The sequence below is a fragment of the Prionailurus bengalensis genome, chromosome C2, assembly GCF_016509475.1.
Source record: "Prionailurus bengalensis isolate Pbe53 chromosome C2, Fcat_Pben_1.1_paternal_pri, whole genome shotgun sequence".
NCBI lineage: Eukaryota > Metazoa > Chordata > Mammalia > Carnivora > Felidae > Prionailurus > Prionailurus bengalensis.
The window spans coordinates 132,849,268-132,864,706 of record NC_057350.1 but is presented as its reverse complement, the minus strand read 5'-3'; the positions used below and the strand labels follow the sequence as shown (position 1 = coordinate 132,864,706).

The 15,439-nt window shown below is 39.3% G+C and overlaps 1 protein-coding gene across 2 annotated transcripts in view; it reads right to left on the bottom strand.

Annotated features, from left to right (window-relative positions):
* Window positions 1-3,683, bottom strand: part of PIK3R4 (phosphoinositide-3-kinase regulatory subunit 4) — a 79,730-nt gene extending 76,047 nt beyond the window's left edge. The window contains exons 1-2 of one of the 2 annotated variants that reach the window (XM_043595421.1): window positions 3,562-3,644; window positions 51-338 (exon numbers count right to left, since the gene is read on the bottom strand). The gene's annotated coding sequence lies outside the window, so the exon portion shown is untranslated. Of the gene's footprint in view, window positions 1-50; window positions 339-3,561 lie in introns of both variants that reach the window. The other variant, XM_043595422.1, reaches the window with a different exon arrangement.
* Window positions 3,684-15,439: the final 11,756 nt, after the last annotated feature.

Genomic DNA, 15,439 nt, shown 5'->3' with positions numbered 1-15,439 from the left:
CTCCCAGCACTAAGCAATCACGAATCCACTTTCTATTTCTATGGACTTACCTATTCTGGATATTTCATATACGTGGTATACAATATGTAGTCTTCCCGACTGACTTTTTTCACTTCACATGTTTTTGAGGATTATCTCTGCTGTAGCTTGTATCAGTACTTAATTTCTTTTTATTGCCAAATATTCTGTTGTATATATATTCCACATTTTGTTTATCCATTCATTGATTGATGAACACCTGGGTTCTATCTACTTTTTGGTTATTATAATAACACTTCTATGAACATTCCTGTAGAAGGCTTCGTGTGGTCATGTGTTATTTCCTCTAGGGTAAGCACCTAGGAATGGAATTATGAAATCATATGGTAACTCTATGTTTAACATATTGATAAACTGTCAAACTGTTTTCCAAAGTTGCTGCACCATTTTTTAAATGTTTATTATAATTTTTGAGAAAGAGAGAGGGCGCATGAACAGAAGTGGGGCAGGGAGTGGGGGATGGGCGGGGGACACAGAATCCGAAGCAGGCTCCAGGCTCCGAGCTGTCAGCACAGAGCCGGACTCTGGGCTCGAACCCATGAACTGTGAGATCATGACCTGAGCTAAAGTCGGATACTTAACCAACTGAGCCATCCAGGCACCCCTAAAGTTGCTGCACCATTTTACATTCCTACCAGCAATATGTGAGGGTTTGATTTTCTCCATATTGTTACTGACTCTTGTTTGTTTCTTTTGGATTAAAGCCATCCTCATAATGGGTGTGAAGTATCTCACCGTGGTTTTTATTTGCATTTTCCTAACGACTAATGATGTTAATCATCTTTTTGTGTGCTTATTGGCCACTCATATATCTTCTTTAGAGAAATATCTCTCCAAATATTTTGCCCATTTTTTCATTGGGTTATTTGTCTTTTTATTATTGAGTTTTAAGAGTTCTTTATATACTCTGGGTACAAGTCCCTTATCAGATTTGCAAATAGTTTTTCTCTGTGTTGTCTTTTCACTTTCTTTGTGTTGTCCTTTGAAATATTTTAACACAAAACATTCTAGCACAAAATATTTTAACCCAAAGCTGAATTTTTTTTCTGTCATCCTTTTAAAATCCCCTCCTCCCTTATTTCCCATCTCAGGAGGCAAGAGTACCACCCACTGGATTCCTCAAACTTCCAATTTAGAAGTCATTAAGTCATCCTTGACATCTTTCTACTCTCTCCCTCTTTCGTCAACCCCCACCACCACCATTCAATAATCATCTGCTCCTAATGATTCAGCCTCCAAAACATGCCTTAAAGTCATCCACTGCCATCTCTCCAGGGCTTAGTCCAAGCCATCATTGTTGCAACGTGTAGATTTTGAAACCTACTCAGAAAAGGCATTCCCCACCTACAATATTATTTTTTGTACTTCTTTCATGATTTCTTCTGGATCTTTTGTGACTCCATTCTGTGTCCTGAAATTTCTGAGGTACGGGTCTAGCTTAATTTTCTCTCAAGAAGGATACTCAAGAAGGTATCCAAAAATGTTAATAAGTAATCCATTTCCCCCAAACTCATTTGAAATGTCATATTTACCACATACAAATTTCCTTTATATATTTGGGTGGATCTTCTGCTGGACTTTCTCTTCTATACATTGAGTTGCCATTCAAGTCATCTACATTGTTTTAATCATTGTAAAATGTTTTAATGTCTAACATGTCTACTACTAATGTTTTTTTAAGATACAACTATAATCATAAGGATTATACTTCCAGGTTCTGCCTCCTGATTTTAGGCTAAAGCTAAAAATCTTTAGCTTGGCCTGCAAGACCCTGCATGATCTGACTCCTAACCACACCCCCCACCATAACTGGCATCACTCACTGCCCCTCTTAGTCCCCCACAGTGGCCTCCCTTTGTTCCTAACCTGTCAAGCTTCCCTCTACCACTTGGCCTTCACATTTACTCCTTCCTCTGTTTGGAACACCCTTTCCCCACTCTTTATATAGCAAAACTTGGGGCACCTGGGTGGCTCAGTCGGTTAAGCGGCCAACTTCAGCTCAGGTCACGATCTCGCGGTCCGTGAGTTCGAGCCCCGCGTTGGGCTCTGGGCTGATGGCTCAGAGCCTGGAGCCTGCTTCCAATTCTGTGTCTCCCTCTCTCTCTGCCCCTTCCCCGTTCATTCTCTGTCTCTCTCTGTCTCAAAAATAAATAAACGTTAAAAAAAATTTTTAATTATATAGCAAAACTTACTCTTCTTTCCAGTCTCAGATTAAGTGCCAATACTTCTGGAAGGTCTTTCTTGAAGTCTTCCCACAACCACCATTACATAATCTCATGGACAATGAACTTTTTTCTTCATAGCACTTATTACCATTGGAATCATTTCATTTTTGAGAGATGGGAACTATTTGTTTAATGGATGTTTTCCCACCGCACCATAAACCCCATGAGGTTAGTGATTGTGTAATTCTTATTCACCAAGGTATCTTCAACAACTAGAACAGTTTCTGACACACAGTAGACATTCAATAGATATTTGAATCAGTGGATATTGCCTTATAAGGTTTGTGACCATTAGGGCCAAGATCATGAGTTCTAGGACTAGGAATATATAAGAATTGCTACACACACACAGTTGTTTAGCAGATAATATTTTAGGATTATGTTTATATCTCAGAGGTTGAATTCCATGTATGTAGGTGCTTTAAACATCTCTTCAACAGAGAACCCATGGTATAGAAATGAGATAAATCTGTCTCAATTTAGATCAATCATGCATTTTCCCCACATCTATTTTTCCCCACCAGTACGTTTTGTGAAATAATTCATGAACTATTTTTCAATGCCTTGTATAAGAACTTCTACGGCTTTCTTTCCTTTTATTTCTTTCTTTTTTTTTTCTTTTTTCTTTTTTTTTCTTTCTGTTTTTAAGTAGCAATCATGGCTGCCCAGGAGGTTTTTGGTTTTTTGGGTTTTTTTTTTTTTTTAAAGGAATCTCACCTAGTCCTTTTGAGGATAAATAAAAAAATAAAATTTGCTTGCCACTGGTGGAGTATAAAGAGTAAAGAGCCAGCAAACACTCTTCTATCCTCTGGTCAACAGCCTCTCAGATGCATTGTGGCAGCAATGGCTAACTCCCTTCTACAGAAAATAGATGTCACAGAAGAGTATCTTTATAGGAACACCCCACCCCTTGCATATGAGGGGGGCCAAATGACTAGCTCTCTACTAGGAAGTATAAGTGGAAGTTATGTATTTCACTTCCAGGTCAAGGCAGTTAAGAGGTGAATGACCTTCTCTGCTCTCTCTTTGCTTCAGCCTAGATGCAGGGAACTTCAAGGCCTTAGGTAATGCCAGAGCCACAAGATGGTAGGAGCCTATGTTCCTGAATCACAACCTGGAGAAAGACCACCTGTTAAATAGGAATACCCAAACAGGACTTTTATATAAGCAAACGTAAACTCCTATGTGTTAAGTCAGTGAAATGTTGACATCATTTGCTACAGTTGTTAGTCTTACCTTAACCAATACATTCATCTTCCAAATCTCTATCATTCCTTGCCTCTTCTGGGCTACTCACCTCACCAGTGCACTTCCAATCCTGTGAGGTATCCATGTGGATTCCCTGTAATCCTTGCATCCTAAGGAAAAGGAGTAAAAGAGAATTCCTAATGTAATAGTAAACATTTTCTTTTTTTGTAGAAATTGCCAGCTAACAGAGGGAAATGGAATCATAGGAAATTATCACTGTGTAACTGCAATATAATAATTGATTGCCACAAAGACTATCAATGGATTCTACATGCATCGGGCAGAAAGGGTTGGGGCAACAAGATAGACTCATGTGTCCAAGGAATAGCTACAGATTACTTTCTAGATCAGGAAGCGTGGAGAATGAATCTTTTCATTCATTTAGTGGGAAATGCTGGCAGTGAACCCTTTATCAAAGTGATCAAACTTAATATTGCTAAGAGTAGGTATTGCAAGTAGTATTGCAAGGCTCCTGATATAATGCAATGGACAATACACAGTATCACCCAGGAAGCATTCTTACCAAGAATGTTTAACTTGAATCTAATCAAGCCTCTAGACCTCACTGTCCAATATGATAGGCACTAGCCATATCTGACTATTGAGCACTTGAAGTGTGGCTACTCCAAATTGAGATGTGCTGTAAGCGTGTAAAAAAAACACACAGGATTTAAAGAACTTAGCACAAAAAAAAATGGAAAAAAGTATCATTGATAGCTTTTAATATTGATTATATATTAAAATAATATTTCAGATATATTGGTTTAAATAAATATCTTATTAAAACTAATCCTTGGGGCGCCTGGGTGGCGCAGTCGGTTAAGCGTCCGACTTCAGCCAGGTCACGATCTCGCGGTCCGTGGGTTCGAGCCCCGCGTCGGGCTCTGGGCTGATGGCTCAGAGCCTGGAGCCTGTTTCCGATTCTGTGTCTCCCTCTCTCTCTGCCCCTCCCCCGTTCATGCTCTGTCTCTCTCTGTCCCCAAAATAAATAAACATTAAAAAAAAAAATAAAAAATAAAACTAATCCTTTTTTTTTTTTTACTTTTTAAAGTGTAGCTACCAGATGACTTTAAATTTTATAAGTGGCTCATGCTATATTTTTATTTGATAGCCTTTCTCTGGACTGAACTTCAGCTTATAAAAAGTAAGAGATAGAGGAATAATTTAAGCGATACCATCAGGAAACAATCTGACAAACCCAGAAAATGGAACATCAGCCTGGATTCTTCAAAAAGTCAATACTATGAAAAACATGGAGAGACTTTTCTAGAGTAAAAGACTCAAAGAGACATAAGACTCAAATGCAATGTACAAACCTCAACCTGACCCAAGATTAAAAAAGCTATGAAGATATTTCATGCATATTTGGGGAAATTTAAATATGGACTGAATATTTCAGAGTGAAAGAAATGGCAGAAAATGTTATTAAAATTGGTAATTATTTCATTCTGCTATCACTTCCCTGTATCTTATTTAAAAACACCTAAGCTGCCTGACCTACAGCTGTTTCATAATTACATAAGGGATTAGTAGACAGAGAGAGAGCTAGCCCCCAGTTACCTTCAAATGTCTAATATTAGGTGAAACTTTATTCTTGAAAAAATGGGAATGCAAAGGCTAAACCAAGTTGGTTTTTTTTTTTTTTTAATGTTCATTCATTTTTTGAGAGAGATAGAGAGTGAATGGGGAGGGGCAGAGAGAGAGAGGAAGACACAGACTGTGAAGCAGGCTCCAGGCTCTGAACTGACAGCACAGAGCCCTGCACGGGGCTCCAACTCACAGACCACGAGATCATGACCTGAGCCAAAGTCGAATGCTTAACCAACTGAGCCACCCAGGCACCCCTAAACCAAGTTTTTAAAAGAAGATGATAGTTGTCCTGAAAATCAAATAATTTTAATGATAATAAGTCCTATAAGATAAAGTACAGGGTGTGTGAGATGATGTAATGGGGGGAGGGGTGCATTCAGGGAGGAGCTTCCTGAACTGTTGGCATTTAATCCGGGACTTGAAAGATGAGCAAGTTTTGGTTACAAAAAGAGTAGGGGAAAGAATCTTCTAAGCAAAGGAAAGAGTAAATGTGAAGCCCTCCTGGTGGGGGGAAGTTTGACAGGTTAGAAGCCAAGAGGCCATTGCAGGGGCCTGAGAAGGACAGTGAGAGATGATGGATGTGGGCAAACAGAATCCATCTAGAGTGCCGTTCCTCTACTTTGCCACTTTTTTTTCCACTTCTACTCCTGTACCAATTCTCTCCCACAAAGGATTTGAACTGACTTTACAAGTTTAAGTCAGATGATGAAAAGGGAAACAATAGAGGGTTATTAAAAGGAGCAAAGAAATAGTACTTTAACTTCAGATGAGTTTTCTATTTAGCTTTGAAATTACGACAACAAATCCCAAAAAGTAAATTTGTGGTTCACATAGTTCTCATTGTCTGGTAAAGAAAAACAGACTAATTAGCATAGGAAAAAAAACCCACACATTTTCCCTAGACCAACTTCAAGGTGAGATTTCTTTCTTTGAGTCTTTGTAGAAAAGACACCAGTTATCAAGTTAAGTAGGCACCATGAATAGAATTTTTCTAGTGTTGAGTAAATTGTTCAGCAAATATGGTGCCTACTAGTTGGGCCCCATTCAATAGCATGCTTAGAGCATCTTCTGTTTTTCTAGATACTTGATCTCCATCTAACTTCCCTCTTAGGTGACTTTTTCTAGTTCTGTGTATTTAAATATCAATATGCTGATAATGCTATTTTTTTTTTCTCTCAAACCCTTACGTGGCCCCTGAGCTCATGTATCCAGTATCCTTTTGACTTTTATACTTGAGCTTGTAGTAATAGCTTGCTAAGTTGGGGGGAGCTAAGATGGCATCATAGTAGGAGGACCCTAGGCTTGTCTCTCCTTTAAACACAGCTAGATAGGGGCGCCTGGGTGGCGCAGTTGGTTAAGCATCCGACTTCAGCCAGGTCACGATCTCACGGTCCGTGAGTTCGAGCCCCGCGTCAGGCTCTGGGCTGGTGGCTCAGAGCCTGGAGCCTGTTTCTGATTCTGTGTCTCCCTCTCTCTCTGCCCCTCCTCCGTTCATGCTCTGTCTCTCTCTGTCCCCCCAAAAATAAATAAACGTTGAAAAAAAAATTTTTTTAAATAAAAAATAAAAAATAAACACAGCTAGATAAATATCAAATCATTCTAAATACGCAAGAAATCAACCTGAGGACTGACAGAACAAACTGCATAACCAAAGGGAGAGAAGAGATCACATCAAGGAAGGCAGGAAGTATGGAGATGTGGTTTGAGGGAGAAAAGAATCACGGATGTTGCAGAGGGGAGGAAGCCCTGGTTGCAGAGAAAGGCAAGGGGGAGGGGAGAGAAAGAAAGAGAGAGAGAGGCACCCAGGGCAAGGCACAAGGAGAACATTTCCCCAAAGGCAGGCTGGGAAAATGAAAGGGACTGATTTTCATGAGTTTTTGTAACCATGGGGATTTAAGACTGGGATTTTAGGGGTCTGTGGGCTTGGCTGGGATAGAGCCCAGAAGGTGCTGCCCTACTCCTGGAGAGAAGGCAAGCAAGCAACCCTAGGGCTGACAGCAAGATCTGAGAGGATCACCTAAGGAACACAAGGAGGAAATTGTTCATTCTTCTTGGAGCACATCTGAGATAGGTGGCATTCGCAGAGTCACCTCTCCAGGGTCGAAAGAGCCAAGCTGCCATTTCCCTCCCCCAGCCCTCAACATAGGCCCGGACACACCTGTTGAGGGTGGCTAACCCAGACACTGGCTGTTTAGGCTGCTTTGCTCCAAATCCCATGTGCCTGTGTTCTGGCACAGCTCCCTTACTCGATCAAACCTGCAACAGTCCCAGCATGGACAGACCCTTTCCCAGAGGACCAGCACCAGTCCCTGCCACACCAGGTCCCTAAAGGTTGGAGTTTTAAAAGTCAGCAGGCTTGCCTGGGAGAGAGTCCAGAGGGTTCTGCGCTGCTCCTGGAGAGAAGGCAGGCAAGCAACCCAGAGACAACATAAGACAGAGATCTGAAAAATGCCTAGGATACATGAGGGGAAATTATTTGCTCTTCTGGGGTGCTTCCCTGAGAGCAGCAAGCACTGAGTCCCTCTCCAGGGACAAAGAAGCTGGCTGGGGCCATTTCCTTCCTGTGTCCTTCAGCATAAACCAACTTCAGTAAATAGAACAGCGCCAACACTGGCTTCCCAGCCTGCTTACACCAAGTCCTGCCCTCTTGCACCATGCTGTTACTGCTTTTTTCCTGTAAGTGTGCCTAAGGACCAACACAGTGGACCCTGTCCCCAGAAGACCAGCAGAAACCTCTGCATGCACCACATCTACCAACCATAGAGTTCTGCAAGGCTTCAGTTCTACTGGAAGAAGCATGAGATCTCATTTAACAAGCACTAGAGCACACCTCATTAAAATGTGCCATACTCTGGCCAAGGTCCAAATACTGCCCACTACAGGCAAGGAGAACCTCTGCAAATGACTGACCTGAGGGATAGAGCAGCCAAAGCATAGCAGTAGAGTCCACACAGCATATACCAAGACATTCCCTGAAGCACCAGGCCCTGGACATCATATGACCTCTTCTTCATAAAGCAATTACTCTCAGGAACAAGAAATATAACAGGCTTTTTTAACACAGAGAAGACAGAGACATAGACAAAATGCCAAGATGCAGTTATTCACCCCAAAAGAAAGAACAAGAAAAGGTCACAGCCATAGATCTAATCAAAACAGATATAAGTAATATACCTGATGGAAAACTTAAGGCAACAATCATAAGGATACTCACTAGGCTTGAGAAAACTATAGAAGACATCAGGAAAACTCTATTGCAAAGATAAAAAGCTAAAAAACAGGCAGAAATGAAAAATGCAATAAATGAGATTCAAAACCAGCTGGATGTAATGACCACAAGGATGGAAGAAACAGAGGAATCAATAAGTGATATTAAAGATGGTTATAGAAAATAATGAAGCTGAACAAAAGAGAGAAAGGAAAATCATGGATCACAAGAGTAGACTTAGGGAACTCAGAGACCCCATCAAATGTAGTAACATTCATATCATAGGAGTCCCAGAAGAAGAAGAGAGAGAAAAAGCATTTGACAAAGTACAACATCAATTCAAGATAAAACCCCTCAACAATGTAGGGACAGAGGGAATATACCATACCCTAACATCACAAAGGCCATATATGAAAGATCGGTAGCTAATATCATACTCAATGGGGAAGAATTGAGAACTTTCCCCTACGGTAAGGAACAAGACAGGGAGGTCCACTCTCTCCACTGTTATTTAACATAATACTGGAAAACTTCATGTAGAAAACGCTAAAGACTCCACCAAAAATTGCTAGAACTGATACACAAATTCAGTAAAGTTGCAGGATACAAAATCAGTGCACAGAAATCTGTTGCATTTCTACACACTAATAATGGAAGCAGCAGAAAGAGAAATCAAAGAATCAATCCCATTTACAATTGTACTAAACACCATAAGATATATAGGAATAAACCTAACCAAAGAGGTAAAATATCTGTATTCTGAAAAGTGTAGAAAACTGATAAAATATATTGAAGATGACACAAATAAATGGAAAACCATTCCATGTTCATGGATTAGAAGAAAAAATATTGTTAAAATGTTTATACTACCCAAAGCAATCCACACATTTAATGCAATCCCTATCACAATATCACCAATATTTTTCACAGAGCTGGAACAAACAATCCTAAAATTTGTATGGAACCACAAAAGACCCCAAATAGCTAAAGAAATCTTGAAAAAGAAAAACAAAACTGGAGACATCATAATTCCAGATTTCAAGTTACATAACAAAGCTGTAGTGATCAAGACAGTATGGTACTGGCACAAAAACAGACATGAAGATAAATGGAACAGAATAGAAAACTCAGAAATGGACCCACAACTGTATGGTCAACTAATCCTCGACAAAGCAGGAAAGAATATCCAATCAAAAAACGACAGTCTCTTCAACAATTGGTGATGGGAAAACTGGATAGCCACATGCAAAAGAACAAAACTGGACCACTTTCTTACACCGTACACAAAAATAAGCTCAAAATGGATGAAAGACCTAAATGTGAAACAGGAAACCATAAAAATCCTAGAGGAAAACACAGGCAGCAACCTTTTGACCTCGGCCACAGCAACTTCTTACTAGGCACATCTCTAGAGGCAAGGGAAACAAAACTAAAAGGCAACCTTCAGAATAGGAGAAGATATTTGCAAATGACATACCTGATAAAGGATTAGTTTCCAAAATCTATAAAGAATTTATAAAACTCAACACCCAAAAACCAAATAATCCAGTTAAAAAGTGGGCAAAAGACATGAACAGACATTTTTCCAAAGAAGACATACAGATGACTAACAGACACAACAAAAGATGCTCAACATCACTCATCATCAGGGAAACACAAATCAAAACTACTATGAGATATTATCTTACACCAGTCAGAATGGCTAAAATTAACAGCACAGGAAACTACAGATGTTGGGGAGGATGTGGAGAAAGGGGAACCCTCTTACACTGTTGGTGGGAATACAAACTGGTGTAGCCACTCTGGAAACCAGCATGGAGTTTCCTTGAAAAATTAAAAATAGAACTACCCTACGATCCAGAAATTGCATTACTAGGTATTTATCCAAAGTATACAAAAATACTGATTCAAAGTATACATGCATCCAGATGTTTATAGCAGCCTTATCAACAATAGCCAAATTATGGAAAGAGCCCAAATGTCCATTAATTGATGAATGGATAAGGAAGATGTGGTGTATATACATATATATATATGTATATACATATATGCACACACACACACACACACACATATATATATATACACACCAGTTAGAGAAAGACAAATACCGTATGATTTCACCCATATGTGGAATTTAAAAAACAAAACAGATGAACACGGGAGAGAAAAAAGAGAGAGAGAGAGGTGAACCAGGAAACAGACTCTTAACCACAGAGAACAAACTGAGGGTTACTGGAGGGGAGGTTGGAAGGGGAATGGGTTAAATGAGTGATGGGCATTAAGGACAGCATATGTTGTGATAAGCAGTGGGTGCTATATGTAAGTGATGAATCACTAAATTCTGCCCCTGAAACTAATATTACACTGTATGTTAACTAACTGGAATTTATTTATTTATTTTTTAATTTTTTTTAACGTTTATTTATTTTTGAGACAGAGAGAGACACAGCATGAACGGGGGAGGGGCAGAGAGAGAGAGGGAGACACAGAATCGGAAGCAGGCTCCAGGCTCTGAGCCATCAGCCCAGAGCCCGACGCGGGGCTCAAACTCGCGGACCGCGAGATCGTGACCTGAGCTGAAGTCGGACGCTTAACCGACTGAGCCACCCAGGCGCCCCTGGAATTTAAATAAAATCTTGAAAAAAATAATAAAATCTCCCACTTATATAGGGCTTAAAACGTGCCAGATATTAATTCATTTAAACTGCCAATTAATTCCACAAAGTAGATGCCATTACATCCCCATTTTTCCGAAGATAAAATGGAGACAGAGGGAAATAACTTACCTAAGATCACATTCTCAGTAAGTCAAAAGTAGTAGATGAGAAACACAAAGATACTGATGTGTTAAACAAGAACATGTGCTAGTTTTTGAGTACACAACAATATTTGACCAGGCAGTAGGTTCATTGGTGGTCTGTTCATTAATGAGTTTTTTTAATGATCATTGTTCTTATGCTCAGCATTGTAACTTTGGGCATTAGATAATAAATACATGAGAAATGAAGAGTCCCTGTAGCACCATTACAACATGACTGAGATGATGAGATATAATGGTACTAAATGAGATAATGCCAACATGTATAGGATTTTTATGCATTCAAATGCGTGGGTATGTCCATTTGAAAGACAATATACCAATGTTAAAAGAAATTCTCTCTCATTGGTTTCTATTTTTTAAAGTTAAAATTTTAAATGCTAATTTTCTATATGTATTACTCTTTTGTCTTACAGTTAATATGTTTTATTATAGATATGTGAGAAAACATAAAAAAGGGACAGATGTATAAGTCTGGTAATACTTTAGTGTGTATCTATTCTTCCACATTTTTTTAAATTTCTAGTTGTTCATATTTATTTTTCACAAAAATGGGCTCGTACTATATATGTTGATTAACCGATGAAAATTTCACCAGTTTGGAAACCTGAGATGTATAATGTATATGGGTTATAATAAGATGGATGAGCTTATGAGTATATAGAAGACCTTATATATCTATACATTGTATTGGTCAATGTTTTTATGAATATTTGACCAAGATAAATGATCATTTCTGAAGTCATTTCAGACACTTCAGACTCCTCCAAGAAACTTCTCCCTTGCCTGCCTCTTGCACAGAGGTTGTGAAAGCTGTATATTTGTCTTCCCAGTCTCCCTTGCACTAGGAATGGCCATGGGATTTTTTTTTTTTTGTCCAACAAGATATAAGGAGAAATATGCTGGCACCACCTTTTCCCCTCTGACCTTCCAACATTGATGACATATGAGATCTTCAGAGCTACAGTATCTATAATATTACCATGATCCAAGAGGCATGAGGGAAAGGCAAAGATAATCCCAATAATGTTGGCCCTAATAGTGGTCAAGCCTCTGAACCAATGTCAGTGGTCCCAGTCTTCAAATTTCTGATTGCATGAGAAAAATAAACATTTAAGCCACTGTTGCCTGGATTTTCTATTACTTATAACCAAAAATCTTTTTTAACTGATAGAATCCTGTAAAAAGTTAACTAATTTATTTTATTCTAGAATTTTAAAGTCACTTAATTCCAGGGGACACCAGTGTTGAGTTTGCAATTATACTGAAGATGACTTTCATATTACAGTGTGACCTTTACAGTCTCTTGTTTGTAGCAGGCAAGTATGCCCATGTGGCTTAAAAAATAAAACTAAACTCATGGCCTTTAGTTCATGTGTTTCTAACAGCTGAATATGGTTTGCTTGTAGGAATATAAATTCCCCTAAAATGTTAATTGATGCAGTTTGACAGTGCTTGCCATATCATGAATCAACATCGTGATGTTTCTGTGGACTAGTGATAAAGGTGATGGTATAGAGAAGAATCTGGTAGTTATAGTATAGGTATGTTTGTTTTGAATGTTTTGTTTTTAATGGAATTCAGGAAGATTGAGACTTATTTCTTTTAGGAATCGGAATACTTGTGCGTTGAAGGGAGAGACAGTATAACATCAGTATTAGGGGCTAATCCTAATCCTATTCAAGTAATATTATACCCTCTTAATTGCTTATATATGTATATAATGCACATTAGGGAACTGATTTAACCTACATGTTTTAAGTTTTTTAATTTTAATTCCAATATAGTTAACACACAGCATTATATATTATATTAGTTTCAGGTATACAAGATAGTGACTCAACAATTCTATATACCATTATTCAGTTCTCATCATGATAAGTGTACTCTTAATCCCCTTCACCTATTTTACCCATCTCCCCACCCACTTCCCCTCTAATAACCAGTTCGTTCTCTATAGTGAAGAAGCTGTTTAGCTACATGTTTTAATTATCTATTGCTGTATAAGAAATTATCTCAAGATAGTGGTTTAAAATAAAAAGAATTTACTATCTCTCATGGTTTCTGTGGACCTGGAATTCAAACAGGGAGAGCTTATCTCTACGATGTCTGAGGTCTCAGGCGGAGACATAAAGGCTGGCAGTTGAACTCATCTGAAGGCTCTGTAACTCCCGTGTCTGGAGGTTGGTCCCGGCTGTGGTGGAGGTCTAGCTGGAGTTGTCTGCTGCAATAGCCACACACAGCCTCTCCAAGTGACCTGGCTGACCTCACAACATAGTAGATAGGCTCCAAGTTCAGGCCTCCAGTGAGAGAGAGCCAAGGGGAAGTTGTGTTGCCTTCTATAATCTAGCCTCAGTGACACAATGTCACATCCGCCACCTTATATTGGGTAAGATAGTCACAAAGTTCCACCCAGTTTCAAGAGAAAAAATCAATAGACCTCTCGATGAAGGCATACCAAGGTCACCTTACAAGAAGAGCAAGTGTGGTGAAGCATATATACGACATTGGGATCGGATCTTTGGAAAACATACCATACTATATTATACTGCCATACTATACTGTTATCCCACCTCATTAATAAACAGCCATGCCACAAGTGTTCTGAAGATATTGACAATGTCCAAAGATATTTTTTATTGTCTTAACAAGATGGGGGGAGGGGCAGGGTTGCTACTGACATCTAGTGGTTAGAGGCCTGGGATGCTGCTAAACATCCTACAATGTACAGAACACACACATACACACACACACACCACACACACACACACACACACACACACGCGCACACACACACAATTAGCCTCAAAACAGGTTGAGGAATCCTGTCTTAGAGTATTAGCACTCTATATGTATTTAAAATAATAAGACAGAAAGTAGAGGGACCTATAGAAAACATCAAAATCCTGAAAGTCTTCCAACTGAAACATTTACTTTGATATTTGATATTGTGTTATTTATGATCTACAAATAGCAAAGGTCTTTACTTAATCAAACCTTGATTCCAAATAGGATAAACTGAATGAACATCAACTCTCAGCGGACATGAATAAATAGAAAGACCCCCTGTTTGTGGAACAAAAGAATTTATATTGTTAAAATATCCACACTACCCAAAGCCATCTATAGATTCAATGTAATCCCTATCAAAAGTCTAATGACAATTTTTCGTAGAAATAGACAAGCCAGGGGCGCCTGGGTGGCACAGTCGGTTAAGCGTCCGACTTCAGCCAGGTCACGATCTCGTGGTCCGTGAGTTCGAGCCCCGCGTCAGGCTCTGGGCTGATGGCTCAGAGCCTGGAGCCTGCTTCCGATTCTGTGTCTCCCTCTCTCTCTGCGCCTCCCCCGTTCATGCTCTGTCTCTCTCTGTCCCAAAAATAAATAAACGTTGAAAAAAAAATTAAAAAAAAAAAATAGACAAGCCAATCCTAAAATTTGTATGGAACCACAAAAGACCCCAAATAGCCAAAGCAATTCTGAGAAAGAAGAACAAAGCTGGAGGCATAAACTTCCTGATTTCAAACTATACTATAAAGCCACAGTAATAAAGTTACTATGGTACTGGCATAAAATGGACACATACTAGGGCCCCTGGGTGGCTCAGTCAGTTAAGCATCTGACTCTTGGTTTCACCTCAGGTCATGATCTTACAGTTTGTGAGTTTGAGCCTTATGTTGGGTTCCACGCTTACAGTGCGGAGCCTGCTTGAGATTCTCTCTCTCCCTCTCTCTCTGCCCTTCCTCTGCTCCCTCTCTCTGTCTCTCTCAAAATAAATACATAAACTTAAACAAAAAATTTAAATGGACACATACCAATGGAGCAGAACAGAGAACCAAGAAACTAACCCTTGCATATATGGTTACCTAATATTTGACAAAGGAGCCAAGAAAACACTGTAGGGAAAGGATTGTTTCTTCAATAAATGATAATGGAAAAATTGGATAAACTCATGTAGAATGAAATTGTACGTCTATCTTACACCACTCACAAAAATTAACTGAAAATGGATTAAAGACTTCAATTTGACCTAAAACCAGATAACTCCTAAAAGAAAATATAGGGGGAAAGCTCTTTGGCATTGATCTTAGAAGTGGTTTTTTGGATATGACACCAAAAGCATAGGCAACAAAAGCAAAAAGGAATAAGTGAGACTACATCAAACAAAAAGCTTGGTCGGTTAAGCATCCGACTTCGGCTCAGGTCATGATCTCATGGTCCGTGAGTTCGAGCCCCGCGTCGGGCTCTGTGCTGACAGCTCAGAGCCTGGAGCCTGTTTCAGATTCTGTGTCTCCCTCTCTCTCTGCCCCT